At 44.2% G+C, this 14173-nt stretch overlaps 1 protein-coding gene across 1 annotated transcript in view; it reads left to right on the forward strand.

The window, feature by feature from the left end:
- The window catches only part of CRHR1 (corticotropin releasing hormone receptor 1), a 324543-nt gene that overhangs the window by 167901 nt on the left and 142469 nt on the right, over nt 1–14173 (forward strand). The gene's annotated exons all lie outside the window — the stretch shown is intronic.

The raw sequence follows: 14173 nt of genomic DNA on the forward strand, positions 1-14173 counted from the left end.
GCCGGAAAAAGCTCTGATGGTTTTCCCGACGGAATTCCAATGGGATTTCGCTCAAGCTATCTTACATACACACAGTCCCACCAAATTCCAACCGTCAAGAACGCAGTGACGTACAACACATATGACGGGACTAGAAAAGGGAAGTTCAATACCCAGTAGCCAATAGCTTCCATCTCGTAGTTGAATCTGCGCATGCGTGAGTTTTTGCACGTCGGGATTGCATACACACGATCAGAATTTATTTTTCTGTCTGAAAAATTGAGAAAATGCTCTCAAATTTTTGGCTGGCAGGAATTTGGCCAGCTAAATTCCGAGGGAGCATACACACGGTCACATTTTCTGATGAAAAGCTCTTATTGGTCTTTTGCTGGCCGAAATTCCGATAATGTGTACGCGGCATAAGAATTTCTTTCATTATAGATTTAGCCTAGGTCGAGCAGTGTCCTTTATAATAAAAAAAAAAAAACATACAGGGCTCTATTTAGATGCCAAGCTATTATAGATTGCTGTTAGGAGCATCTAGTGCTCCTGCTCCTCATTCCAACATCCAGGGTTTTGGCTATGGCAATCTCCTTGTCTGCAAGGTGATTAATGTGATCAGTCTCTGGGTGGAAACCAAACCTGTTATAAGGGAGCCAAAACATCACTCGCATGCTTGTGACAGAGAGTGCTACATGTGTTATTCCTGATCAAGCCCCCTGTCTGTCTGCTCTGCTAAATTCGATTTCCCTGTGTATGACCTTGGATCAGATTTTGGACTATTCCCTGAACTTAGCCTGCCTTTTAACTGGACTGTCATAGAACCACGCTACCTCTCTGCCAACCGCAAGTACCTGTTTGCTTTGCTCAGTTTCTGCCTGGTGGCCAGGCACTATAGCTTTGTATATAAGACCTGGGGGCAACCGAGTACCGGTAGGCTTGCTTGCCTATGGGAAAGGGGGCAGTTATAGGTGAAAAACACAGTAGCCACCTATAGTGTCTGACCACCTGCGTTGGGGTAGATGTGACACTATCACAGACCTTTAACAAAAAAAAATAATTCTGTTAAGATGGACTCTACATGTTTATTTGCTGAGGAAATTTGCAAACTGATACGCCAAGTCCAGGAACTGAGCCCAAAGTTAACCCGCCTGATCGCTTTTCTGGTGACCCCCATATGTTTTCCAACTTTAAAAATAATTGTATGTATGTATACCGTAAGCTTAAGCCACATTCCTCTATTTCTGAAGCACAGCTGATCAGCCTGATTATTACATGGTTGCAGGAGGATCCCCAGTCTTGGGCTTTTAGACTGCTTTCACACTGGGGCAGTATTCAGGCGTTACAGCGCTAAAAATAGCGCCTGTGTAGCGCCTGAAAAAAACCGGCCCCTTTCCCTTCAGTGTGAAAGCCGGAGGGCTTTCACACTGGAGCGATGCGCTGGCAGGACGGTGAAAAAAGTCCTGCCAGCCGCATCTTTGGAGCGGTGAAGGAGCGGTGTATTCACCGCTCCTAAACCGCTCCTACCCATTGAAATCAATGGACACCGCGGCAATACCGCCGGCAAAGCGCCGCTGCAGCGGCGCTTTGCGGGCGGGTTTAACCCTTTTTCGGCCGCTAGCGGGGGTTAAAACCACCCCGCTAGCGCCCGCAGACCGCAGCTAAAATGACGGTAAAGCGCCGCTAAAAATAGCGGCACTTTACCGCCGACGCCGCTCCCGCTGCAGTGTGAAAGCAGCCTCCTTGCAAATGAACCAGCTAGAGGGTCAGTTGAAGCTTTTGTCAAGGCCTTAGGTTATCTCTATGATGAACCTGATTGTGCCCACTCAGCAGAAACTAACTTTAGGTCATTACGTCAGGGTAAATGCACTGCTGAACAATATTGTTCTGATTTTTGCCGCTGGGCATCTGAAGGGTGAAATGACCCAGCTCTAAGATGCCAGTTCAGGTTAGGCATATCGGACTCCATCAAAGATTCTTTCGTACACTACCTTGAACCGAAGTCAATGAATTAATCCACAAAACGAAACGGTGCCGCAAATGTGGCATCACACCGAATCAGACGGTGCCATTGCCGGCAATAGCTGATGATTTTACATGTGATTTGACATGTGAAATCGCATGACACATCTCTACAGTGTGAACCAGGGCTAAAGGTCCGTCTATGATTTTCCAAAGTCCTTTGTTTTCTCGTTATCAATGTCTTCAGATTAAGGCTCCTCGGTGACTTGACCTGCACGTCCTGAGTGTTATGATTTCTTGTGTTAACGTAGTGCTGAATGAGGGACTTTTAGCATGAATTGTTAGAAGGTTAAGGGGTTAATTAGTTAGCGTCTATAAATATCACTAATAATAATAGAGAGATATGATATGTCAGTGGGGTTTCATATCCATGAGCTGTACACGTGGGAGGCCTTTGCTGCAGCTGCCTGCTGCAAATTCGCATTTTATTCCTCTTAATCGTTTGAACATCTGCTGCTTTCACAATTTCTATCAAAACCCTAATCTCTAGAGCCCCCTCATATTAACCCTGCACCTCCTACTGCCCACAGAGCACTTTTATTAGCTGAGTGGTTGTGGATGTGTAATGTAAATGACCTGGTGGCTTTAATGGCCAATTCCATATTTTGATTTAGTGCACTTGCTAGCAAGTTGGATTACATGTTTGCTTCTTAAATGTCTCGGGAACTCTGATGGGTGAACTATTTCCATTAGTACTTTTGGTACTACCTGCTGCCATATATCCTTTGCAAATCCAAATGTGGGCGTCTCTCCATAATGTAGACTAAACAAATAAAAAAAAAAAAATCAGCCATGATGGCCTAGTAGGAAAACACAGACGAAGTATACTGTGCTAAAATGTCATCCAAAAGGTCTCCAAAAGTTCGAAGAAGCTGGTGGGTGATTTACTCGTAACATATTTATTGTACATGCTGCATTTTTCTACTTATGTTTATGCTATAATTAGTTATAAAATATTAAAGATATATAAAATTAGATAATATTCATTAGCACAAAGAATAACTGACCTGAACTGGCAGCCTGAAAAATAAAGGGACTTTATAGGTGCACTCCCCTTCAAGAAAACAAACACGCATCAATAAAAATATGTATAATCTATAACAGGGCTCAAAATTTCAGGGTTACTCTCCACCAGTTGACCCACCCAACCCCTAGCCTGGCTTGCCCCTAATTCTGCCCAACAATGCAGCCTACCTGAGTCCATCAATGCCGTTTCACCTGTGCCCAACAATGCAGCCTACCTGAGTCCATCAATGCCACTTCACCTGTGCCCATCGATGCAGCCTACCTGTGCCCATCGATGCAGCCTACCTGTGCCCATCGATGCAGCCTACCTGTGCCCATCGATGCAGCCTACCTGTGCCCATCGATGCAGCCTACCTGTGCCCATCGATGCAGCCTACCCGTGCCCATCAACGCAGTCTCACCTGTGCAGGGGAAGAGAGGAGAGGAAGAGGATTGCCGGCTGGATCAAGGAACATTACTGTAACAGCTTTCATTTAAATTGTCGTGTGCTGCCCACGCTCAGCGTTGCATACAAGCCCGCCTCCTGGCCCGGGGACTTTGACATACATCACACCCCTTTTGCGATTAGATGGGTGTTCTGTCTATCAAAGTACCCAGGCCAGGAGGTGGGGCTGTATGAGACAGAGAGTGTGGGGAACACACGGCAATTGAAATGAAAACTGCTACAGAGATGTTCCACGCTCTGATGATTCGGCCAGCTCTCTCTCTTCTCTTTTCCCCTGGGCGATCACTGGGAGAAGAGCTCCCATTCAACCCTGTCTGCCGGTGGTGCTCGCCAGCCCTCGTTTTTCGTTAAGTACGCGAGTGGAAAATTTGATGGCTCTAAAATATTCAAAAAATATATAACATATAATAATTATAATATATTAATATTTACATATATATATATATTATTATTATTATTATTATACAGTATTCTGTTTTTTATCAACGCATGTTTGTATTTTCTTAAGGGGGCGAGTACCATTAAAGTCCCCCCTTTTTTCGGCTGCCAGATCATGCAGTCATTCTTTGTGCTATAGTGTTTTGAGATGTGGTGCTAGATTATCTTTAGTTTGGATCCATGGCACCACTTAGTTATAGATAATATTAATTATATACAGTGCCTTGCAAAAGTATTCACCCAGCTTGCCATTTTTTTGTGTTTTGGTGCCTCACAACCTGGAATTAACATGGATTGTTTGAGGATTTGCATAATTTGTTTTACAGAACATGCCCACAACTTTGAAGATTTTTTTTTATTGTGAACCAAACAACAAATAGGACAAAATAACAGAAAAAGTCAATGTGCATGACTATTCACCCCCCTAAAGTCAATACTTTGTAGAGCCACCATTTACGGATAACACAGCTTCAAGTCGCTTTGTATAAGTCTATATGAGCTTGCCACATTTTTGCCCATTCCTCCTTGCAAAACTGCTCCAGCTCCTTCAAGTTGGATGGTTTTGAACAGCAATCTTTAAGCCTGACCACAGATTTTCTATTAGATTGAGGTCTGGGCTTTGTCTAGGCCAGTGATGGCGAACCTTGGCACCCCAGATGTTTTGGAACTACATTTCCCATGATGCTCAACTATACTGCAGAGTGCATGAGCATCATGGGAAATGTAGTTCCAAAACATCTGGGGTGCCAAGGTTCGCCATCACTGGTCTAGGCCATTCCAACACATTTACATGTTTCCCTTTAAAGCACTCAAGTGTTGCTTTAGCAGTGTGTTTGGGGTCATTGTCCTGCTGGAAGGTGAACCTCCATCCTAGTCTCAAATCACACACAGAGTGGTACAGGTTTTGCTCAAGAATATCCCTGTATTTAGCACCATTCATCTTTCCCTTGACTCTGACCAGTTTCCCAGTCCCGACTGCTGAAAAACATCTCCACAGCATGATGCTGCCGCCAACATGTTTGGCGTTATTTGGGTGATGTGATGTGTTGGGTTTGCGCCAGACATAATGTTTTCTTTGATGGCCAAAAAGTTCAATTTTAGTCTCATTAGACCAGAGCACCTTCCACCATACATTTTGGTAGTCTCCCACATGCCTTTTCGCAAACTCAAAACGTACTATTTTGTTTTTTGCTAAAAATTTCTTTCTTCTGGCCACTCTGCCATAAAGCCCAACTCTATGGAGCATACGGCTTATTTTCGTCCTATGTACAGATACTCCAGTCTCTGCTGTGTAACTCTGCAGCTCCTCCAGGGTTGCCGATCAGTGCTGCCTTATAAGTGCCTGTCAGTGCAGCCTCATCAGTGAAGGAGAAAACTTACTTATTTACAACATTTTATTTTAACAGAAACCAAGAAAAACTTTATTTTTTTCAACATTTTCAGAAAATGTTAAATAATAAAAAAATTATTAAAAAGTGTTTGGGTACAGTGTTGCATGACCACTCAATTGTCATTCAAAATGCAACAGCACTGAAAGCTGAAAATTGGCCTGGGTAGGAAGGGGGTGAAAGTGCCTGGTATTGAAGTGGTTAAAGGGGTACCACATTTCTGAATCTTGTTGCTACTTACAGAAATGTTTGGATCTTAGGTGTGCATCTCTAGTTCCATTTCCTGAGTTCTCGTTGCAGACCTTAACCTTCCTAAATTCCACCTACTCTAGCCTTTGCGATATTGGCTAGTACTGAAGCTAAGCTTATACTGTATCTTACTGGCCGATAGACCCTTCGGCTAATCCCAGCTATCCTTTATCCAAACCCCTGTATATAGCTTCAGCTACCTAGCTTTAAAGCCAAACTGACAGATATAAAAGTCACAGTTCTGTATTCATTTTCCAATGCAAGTATCTGAGATTAACTTGGTATCAGTGTCTTACAGTCTATGTTCCTAAGAGCTCAGACTACATCACTACTATGTTGGGTAGTGAAGTAGGGATTGGCAGGAAGAACAAGTATATGCAGTAGGGAACTTGCTATCCAACACACACTAGGGATTGTCAAATAGCAGTGGTGCCCACTGTTCTGCCACAGGATAGCTCCCAACTGTCCCTGATTTCGAGGGACTGTCCCTGATTTGGAGCAATGTCCCGCTTTCCTCCGCATTTGTCCCTCATTGTGGTCTGATCTCTATAGTTGTATATAAAATGCACTTTTTTATCTTTTAAAAAGTGTTTCCCACTTCTAAACCTTTCATCCAAAATCTAAATTGCTTCATTTGTAAATTTCAAAAGCCAATATAAAGGAATAGTAGTGGTAAAAAAAAAATCACCTGTTGTTTTAACTAATTTTTATTTTTTTAGGTTAATTCTCCTTTAAGGGGGGTGGCAGGGAGCGTGTCCTATGCCTACATGTTTTTGCTAGTAGGTGTCCCTCATTCCCATCTCAAAAAGTTGGGAAATATGATATTGAACTCAGCGTCCGCTGGTAAAATAAGTATTGGTCTTTTATTTACAGGTTGACTCTTGCGTAACTTCTTTTAGTTAGTGACAGTGTCAGTAAACCACTTAAGTCCCGGGAACGATTTATCCACTTCCTGACCAAGCCATTGTTTGCGATATGGTCATGTGACGTTGTACCCAAATAAAATTTATGTCCGTTTTTTCCAAAAAAATAGAGCTTTATTTTGCTGGTATTTGGTCACCTCTGCAGTTTCATAAACAAAAACAAAAAAAATAAAAATTTTGAAAAAAAACAATATTTTTTACATTTCTGCTATAAAATGTACCCAATAAAAAAATAAAAAAAATCGAATGTCTTTATAAATTTTGACCAATACGTATTATGCTACATATTTTTGGTAAGTAAAAACCCCAATAAGCGTATATTGATTTGTTTGCGCAAAAGTCTATAAAATAGGGGAAAAATGTATGGCATTTTTAGCGGGACATTGCGGCAGACAGATCGGGCACCTAGCTGACATTTTTAACACCTTTTTGAGAACCAGTGAAATTATTACAGTGATCAGTATTAAAAATATGCACTGACATTGTACCAACAATACTGGCAGGGAAGGGGTTAACATCAGGGGCAATCAAGGGTTTAAATGAGAAGAGAGTCTTCTCTCAGTGTGTTTCTAACTGTGTGGGGGATGGGCTGCCTGTGACAGCACACAGATCCAAAAGTACATTTACGATTTTGGTTGTAACATGACAAAATGTGGAAAATGTCAAGGGGTATGAATACTTTTTCGAGGCACTGTACATTGATTTGGTGCATGTATTACTTTTTGACATTTGCAGATTACAGGCGCAATGCTCATGCTTCTGTAGACTCAGTACAAACCTTTGGTCACAGGTCCTGACTCTGAGGAAGTATCAGTGGATTACAAGTACAGTGATGTGAATGTGCTTGTACTCCATTGAGAATTACGAGTCCCTGAGGTGGCAGAGGGAACTTGTAGTTTCTCCGTTTACAGATTTCTGTAAATGGATGACATGACTGTGCGAGTGGAGCTATGCACAGAGACACCAAATTAAAAAATGACAAGAAAAAATAAGAAAATACCATGCTAATCTGTGAGAAAAACCAAAAAGAGCTGCTGCATACGAATATGACATATATTCATGTGAAGAGAGAGGTAAAATGTAGCTCTAGTGTCTAAATAACGTGCTAATAACACACTATAGAAACAACCATAAACCTGAATAAACTGGTCAGTGATTAAATATAAAAATAAAATAAGTCCAAAAAGTGTCTGTCCAGACCAGCCTTTCTCAACCTTTTCAACAGAGGAACCCTTGAAAATAGTTCTCTGGTCTCAGGGAACCCCTTCTAAAAATGAGGAATCTTCAACTCATGATACATTAGTGTGATGGTCAGTGGGAAGAATGGTCCTTACACTTGTGGTCATTGGGAAGAATTACCTCCTTACAGATAGCTAAAAAGATCAATGGAGTCAGTGGGAACTTATCTGAAAGGCAGAAATTGCCCAATGCTGAAGGAACCCCTAGCAACCTTTGGCGGAACCCTAGGGTTCCACGGAACCCTGGTTGAGAATCACTGGTCCAGATACTTGATGGATCCGCCACAAACAAAACGGTTCTTAAAGGGGAGCAACCAGCAGTTGAGTGAACATCTGAAGGTAATGACATCGCTAATATAATAAAGATGGGTACTCTTACCAAAGCCGATGGACCTGTGTGTCAGCGACACCAGATCATAAGAGCATACAGAGATAGAGCCACGACCATACAGGAACGATGTAACAGGTCACAAATGATCCTCCATCAATATGGACCAATGATGTACTCCAAGAAAAGGATTTTACAGATCACCTGCTCCAAGAACCTGTTGATTTTCTTTGGGTGATATACTATTTGCTGGCAATCCCTGCACTGCCTGGATTCCATCCCGTGAAGATTCGGTTTCCTGAGGACATCGCAGATTGGTCCACATTGATGGAGGATCATTTGTGACCAGTTACATCGTTCCTGTATGGTCGTGGCTCTATCTCTGTATTCTCTTATGATCTGGTGTCGCTGACATGCAGATCCATCGGCTTTGGTAAGAGTACCCATCTCTATTATATTTCCGATGTCATTACCTTCAGATGTTCACTCAACTGCTGGTTGCTCCCAAAAACGACAAGAGCCTGTGGGGAGAAGAACCCCAAGAATCAGTAATAGGGGAGCAGTTTGGGGATGCTGAGCTGTGGACTCTGACCGTGTTTTATGTTACACCCTACACATCACATGGGTAAAATATGAAACTTGGTCAGAAATGTGAACTTTGCTTTCAAAAATCAGAAATATATTTCACTGCAAACTTTACAAGAATAACTTAAATTAGTACTCAGTGGGAATTAACTACAGATTCAGTTTAAATAACCCACCCCTCTACCACCTCCACAGTGCTTTCTGAACCTTGCCTTCCATCATTCCCCTCTGCTCTCTATTCATCATGCTATGACCCCCTCTCAGTCTCATTTACTACCCTTGTCTCTTACACCTTCACCCTGTCACCTTGAAGTCTGGTATTATCTCAATCTTCATAAAAAACAAGGGTAAAATTAGCCAGGAATAAAACTTAGATTGACGCACATATCGCCACGCTGTACTTGGCATTCTATATAACGAGGCCCAATCCTGAGAACATGTTAAGTGTTTCCCAAAGATTGTTATTTTCGTGTGAGGGAGGCATTGTTACCAGACCACAAAGGTTTCTTTAATTGTACTCTCTGCCTAGCGCTTCAGCTCTGGGTAATAGCCACCTTGTGTTGTTGGGCTATGCGACTCATTTTAAGTGCTTTCTGCAGAGATAAGAATATAGTGCATGTGTCCTGTATGAAACAAATTTCAAGTGCGTAGGGGGATCTTTGCTCAGAATATAGACGGGTCTTCATTTGCTGACGCTAGAACCTGCTTCCTACAAATTTAAAGTTCTCTGTTAATCATAATTGTACAGGTCCATCCTAAGTAACCAAATCTCCATTGTGAGAAAAGCCATACATGAAAAATGCATTTCATATGAGAATTGCTTTAGACAGTTTGCTTTATTAAAAGGGTAATAAACGTGTAATCCACCCAGCTTCTCTTCTTTGGTGTTACTAGAGCTTTGGTGTCTTAGAGCAGATATTTAGCTTTATAGTTAAGGGATCACGGAAAATGAATTATATTAGTTTGAAAACAAAATGCTAATACCATATTATGCCGCATACACACGTAGCAGACTGTCCGCCGAACTTTCCGAATGAGCTACTTGCCCACACACGGCACTTTTTCAGCGGACTAATACGGCGTACTAAGTCCGCCGGACTACCCGCCATACTTTTGAAATGAACGGACTCGCCCACACACGCGGAGGAAGGTCCGCTCATTTTCAGCGCGTCTCCAGGTAGCCGGGGCCAGCGAAGGAGGCGTCGTTGGCCCCGTCGCCTGGTATGGATTTAAAGGGGAACCCCTACGCCGAAAAATCGTCGTGGGGGTCCCCCCCCAGGTCCATATCAGACCCTTATATGAGCATGCTACCCGGCCGGCCAGGAAAGGGGGTGGGGATGAGCGAGCGCCCCCCCTCGAGCCGTACCAGGCCGCGTGCCCCCAACATGGGGGGTGCCTTGGGGAAGGGGGGGCCGCGCGGCCCCCCACCCCAAAGCACCTTGTCCCCATGTTGATGAGGACAAGGGCCTCTTCCCGACAACCCTGGCCGTTGGTTGTCAGGGTCTGCGGACGGGGGGGTTAACGGAATCCGAGAGCCCCCTTTAATAAGGGGGCCCCCGGCCCCACACCCTATGTGAGTATGGGGTACAATGTACCCCTACCCATTCACCTGTAAAAAAAAAAGGAAAAAAACAAAACAAAACACACAAGGGTTAAAATAGTTTATTGCACAGCTCCGGGGGTCTTCTTCTGTCTTCGGGGGTCTTCTCGCCGGACTCTTCCGCTATCTTCTGCTCTTGTGCTAGCTCTTTCACTAGCAGAGGAGCCCGGCTTTCTTCTTCGCCGCCGCCCTCTTCTTCCGACTTCGGGGGTCTTGTCCCCCTCTTCGGGGGTCTTGTCCTCCTCTTCGGTTCTTCTTGCCTTCTTCTAGCTCTTTTACAAGCGGTGGCCCAGTCTTCTGTCGCCGCTGTCTTCTGGCCTTCTGTTCTTCTCTTCTGCTCTTCGCTTCTTCTCTTCTGGAGATGTTGCCTCGTCGCGGTCTCCGGTCACAATGGCAGGGACGCGGCGCGAGGCGACTTATATAGGGACATCGCCGGATGATGTCCCCGCCCATTATGATGTCCCCGCCCATTATGATGTCAGTTCCAGCATCCTCTGGGACTGTGACATCATAATGGGCAGGGACATCATCCGGTGATGTCCCTATATAAGTCGCTGCGCGCCACGTCCCCGTCACTGTGAGCAGAGACAGCGACGAGGCAACATCTGAAGAGAAGAACAGAAGACGGCAGCAGTGGCGACAGAAGAACGGGCCACCGCCTGTAAAACAGTTAGAAGAAGGCGCAGTGGCCCAGCAAGACCCCCGAAGAAGGGGACAAGACCCCCGAAGTCAGAAGAACAGGGCGGCGGCGAAGAAGAAAGCCGGGCTCCTCCGCTAGTGAAAGAGCTAGCAAAAGAGCAGAAGATAGCGGAGGAGTCCGACGAGAAGACCCCCGAAGACGGAAGAAGACCCCCGGAGCTGTGCAATAAACTATTTTAACCCTTGTGTGTTGTGCTTTTTTTTTTACTTTTTTTCACAGGTGAATGGGTAGGGGTACATTGTACCCCATACTCATTCACATAGGGTGGGGGGCCGGGGGCCCCCTTATTAAAGGGGGCTCCCAGATTACGATAAGCCCCCCGCCCGCAGACCCCGACAACCAATGGCCAGGGTTGTCGGGAAGAGGTCTTGGTCCTCATCAACATGGGGACAAGGTGTTTTGGGGTGGAGGGGGCGCGCGGCCCCCCTTCCTCAAGGCACCCCCCATGTTGAGGGCACGTGGCCTGGTACGGCTCAGGAGGGGGGGGGCGCTCGCTCGTCCCCACCCCCTTCCTGGCTGGCTGGGTAGCGTGCTCGGATAAGGGTCTGATATGGACCTGGGGAGGGACCCCAACGCCGATTTTTAAGTCCATACCAGGTGACGGGGCCAGCGACGCCTCCTTCGCTGGCCCCGGCTACCTGGAGATGCGCTCAAAATAAGCGGACTTTTCTCCAGGCGGGAAAAGTCAGTTTATTTCAAAAGTGCGGCAGACTAGCACACACACGGCCGGATTGTCCGCCGAAATGCGAGTCCGGCGGACAGATTGGAGTGCAAAAATACTTTCTTAGTCCGCCGGACTTTTGGGTAAAAAAAAAATCCCCTGGAGCCCATACACAGCGCGATTGCAAGTCCGCCGGACTTTTCCATCGGATTGTTTGATCGTGTGTACGAGGCATTAAAAGTACATATGTAAAAGTCCCAGATTATGCACTAAAAAAAGATTTATAGCCAACAAGTGTACAGTTGTGCTCATAAGTTTAAATACCTTGGCAGAATTTGATTTCTTGGCCATTTTTCAGAGAATATGAATGATAACACAAAAACATTTCTTTCACTCGTGGTTAGTGTTTGGCTGAAGCCGTTTATTATCAATCAACTGTGTTTACACTTTTTAAATCATAATGATAACAGAAACTACCCAAATGACCCTGATCAAAAGTTTACATACCCCAGTTCTCAATACCGTGTATTGCCCCCTTTGAAGTTATTTGTGGATGAAGCTCTTTATCTTCTCAGATGGTAAAGCTGCCCATTCCTCTTGGGGAAAAAGCCTCCAGTTCCTGTAAATTCTTGGGCTGTCTTGCATGAACTGCACGTTTGAGATCTCCCCAGAGTGGCTCAATGATATTGAGGTCAGGAGACTGAGATGGCCACTCCAGAACCTTCACTTTATTTTGTTGTAGCCAACGACAGGTCGACTTGGCCTTGTGTTTTGGATCATTGTCATGTTGGCATCTCCAAGTATGTCCCATACGTAGCTTCCTGGCTGATGAATGCATATGTTCCTTCAGTATTTTTGAATTACATAATACATTCATCTTGCCATAAATTTTTACCAAATTTCCTGTGCCTTTGTAGCTCACACCTCCCCAAAACATCAGCGATACACCTCCGTGTTTCACAGTATGAATGGTGTACCTTTCATCATAGGCCTTGTTGACTCCTCTCCAAATTAAGCATTTATGGTTGTGGCCAAAAAGCTTAATTTTGGTCTCATCACTCCAAATTACTTTGTGCCAGAAGGTTTGAGGCTTGTCTCTGTGCTTTTTGGCATATTGTAAGCGGGATACTTTGTCGCATTTGCGTAGTAATGGCTTTCTTCTGGTGATTCGACTATGCAGCCCATCTTTCTTCGGGTGCCTCCTTATTGTACATCTTAAAACAGCCACACCACATGTTTTCAGTGAGTCCTGTATTTCACCTGAAGTTATTTGTGGGTTTTTCTTTGCATCCCAGACAATTTCCCTGGCAGTTATGGCTGAAAATTTAGTTGGTCTGCCTGACCGTGGTTTGGTTTCAACAGAACCCCTCATTTTCCACTTCTTGATTAGCGTTTGAACACTTTTTATATCCCTTTCCTGTTTTATACAGTTCAACTATCTTTTCCCGCAGATCCTTTGACAATTCTTTTGCTTTCCCCATGACTCAGAATCCAGAAACATCAGTGCAGCACTGGATGAAAGATGCAAGGGTCTGTCAGGAGTCCAGAAATTGACCCTTTATACACACACTAATTACAAGCAAACCGATCACAGGTGAGGATGGTTACCTTTTAATAGCCATTCAAACCCCTTTGTGTCAACTTGTGTGCATGTTATCAGGCCAAAATCACCAGGGTATGTAAACTTTTGATCAGGGTCATTTGAGTAGTTTCTGTTGTCATTATGATTTAGAAAGTAAAAACAGTTGATTGATAATAAATGGCTTCAGCCAAACACTAACCATGAGTGAAAAAAGTTTGTGTTATCATTCATATTCTCAGAAAAATGGCCAAGAAGTTATAAATTCTGCTAGGGTATGTAAACTTATGAGCACAACTGTAAGTAAAATGCTGATTACTAAGTGTAGTTACCCTTTAGGAACTAATCTGATTTTTTTTTTTGCTACTTAAAGTAGTATTGACCTCTTGCCGCCTTGCCAAGAGTATTTGTTTTTGTTGTACTTCTAATGTGGATGCTTGTTCCAGGTCAGTGCTGGAACAAGCACCCCTTGGAGTCCCTTAGAATCAGAGATAGCCAGGCAACTGATGTTTTCAGAAGGAGATAGTGGGTATACATCTAGGTGCACAGCACACATAGTGTAATATATGCATCCAAGGAGAGGTGTGGGACTTGAAGAGGAGCCACAAAATGCATATATATCCAGGGCCGGATTAACATAGGGGCTATTGGAGCTGCAGCTCCAGGCCCCTTTCTCAAGATAGGCCCATTTGCCCAAAAAAAAAAATAATAAAAAAAAAAAGATCGACTTCAAGGATTGTAACTCAGTGATCAGGAGTCACAGAGACCCCACATTTGGGGGGTAGGTAGCTAAAGACCCACTCCAGCACTGGTTAAAATATGGGGCTGCTATCATTTATGGTTCCGGAGATACAGGGCTGCTTGCGCAGCCTGTCAGAAGCTGCACACAGAGCGGCAGTATAAATACAAGCTGGAACACTCTGCAGCAGACTGAGAGGATGAACTCACAGAGCTTATAATAATTATTTGTATATTACTTATGATAATTAACCCCTTGCCACCCAGGCCCATT

This window comes from Lithobates pipiens, unplaced genomic scaffold, assembly GCF_037356315.1.
Source record: "Lithobates pipiens isolate NorthernLeopardFrog02 unplaced genomic scaffold, aLitPip1_a1.2 Scaffold_28, whole genome shotgun sequence".
NCBI classification, from domain to species: domain Eukaryota; kingdom Metazoa; phylum Chordata; class Amphibia; order Anura; family Ranidae; genus Lithobates; species Lithobates pipiens.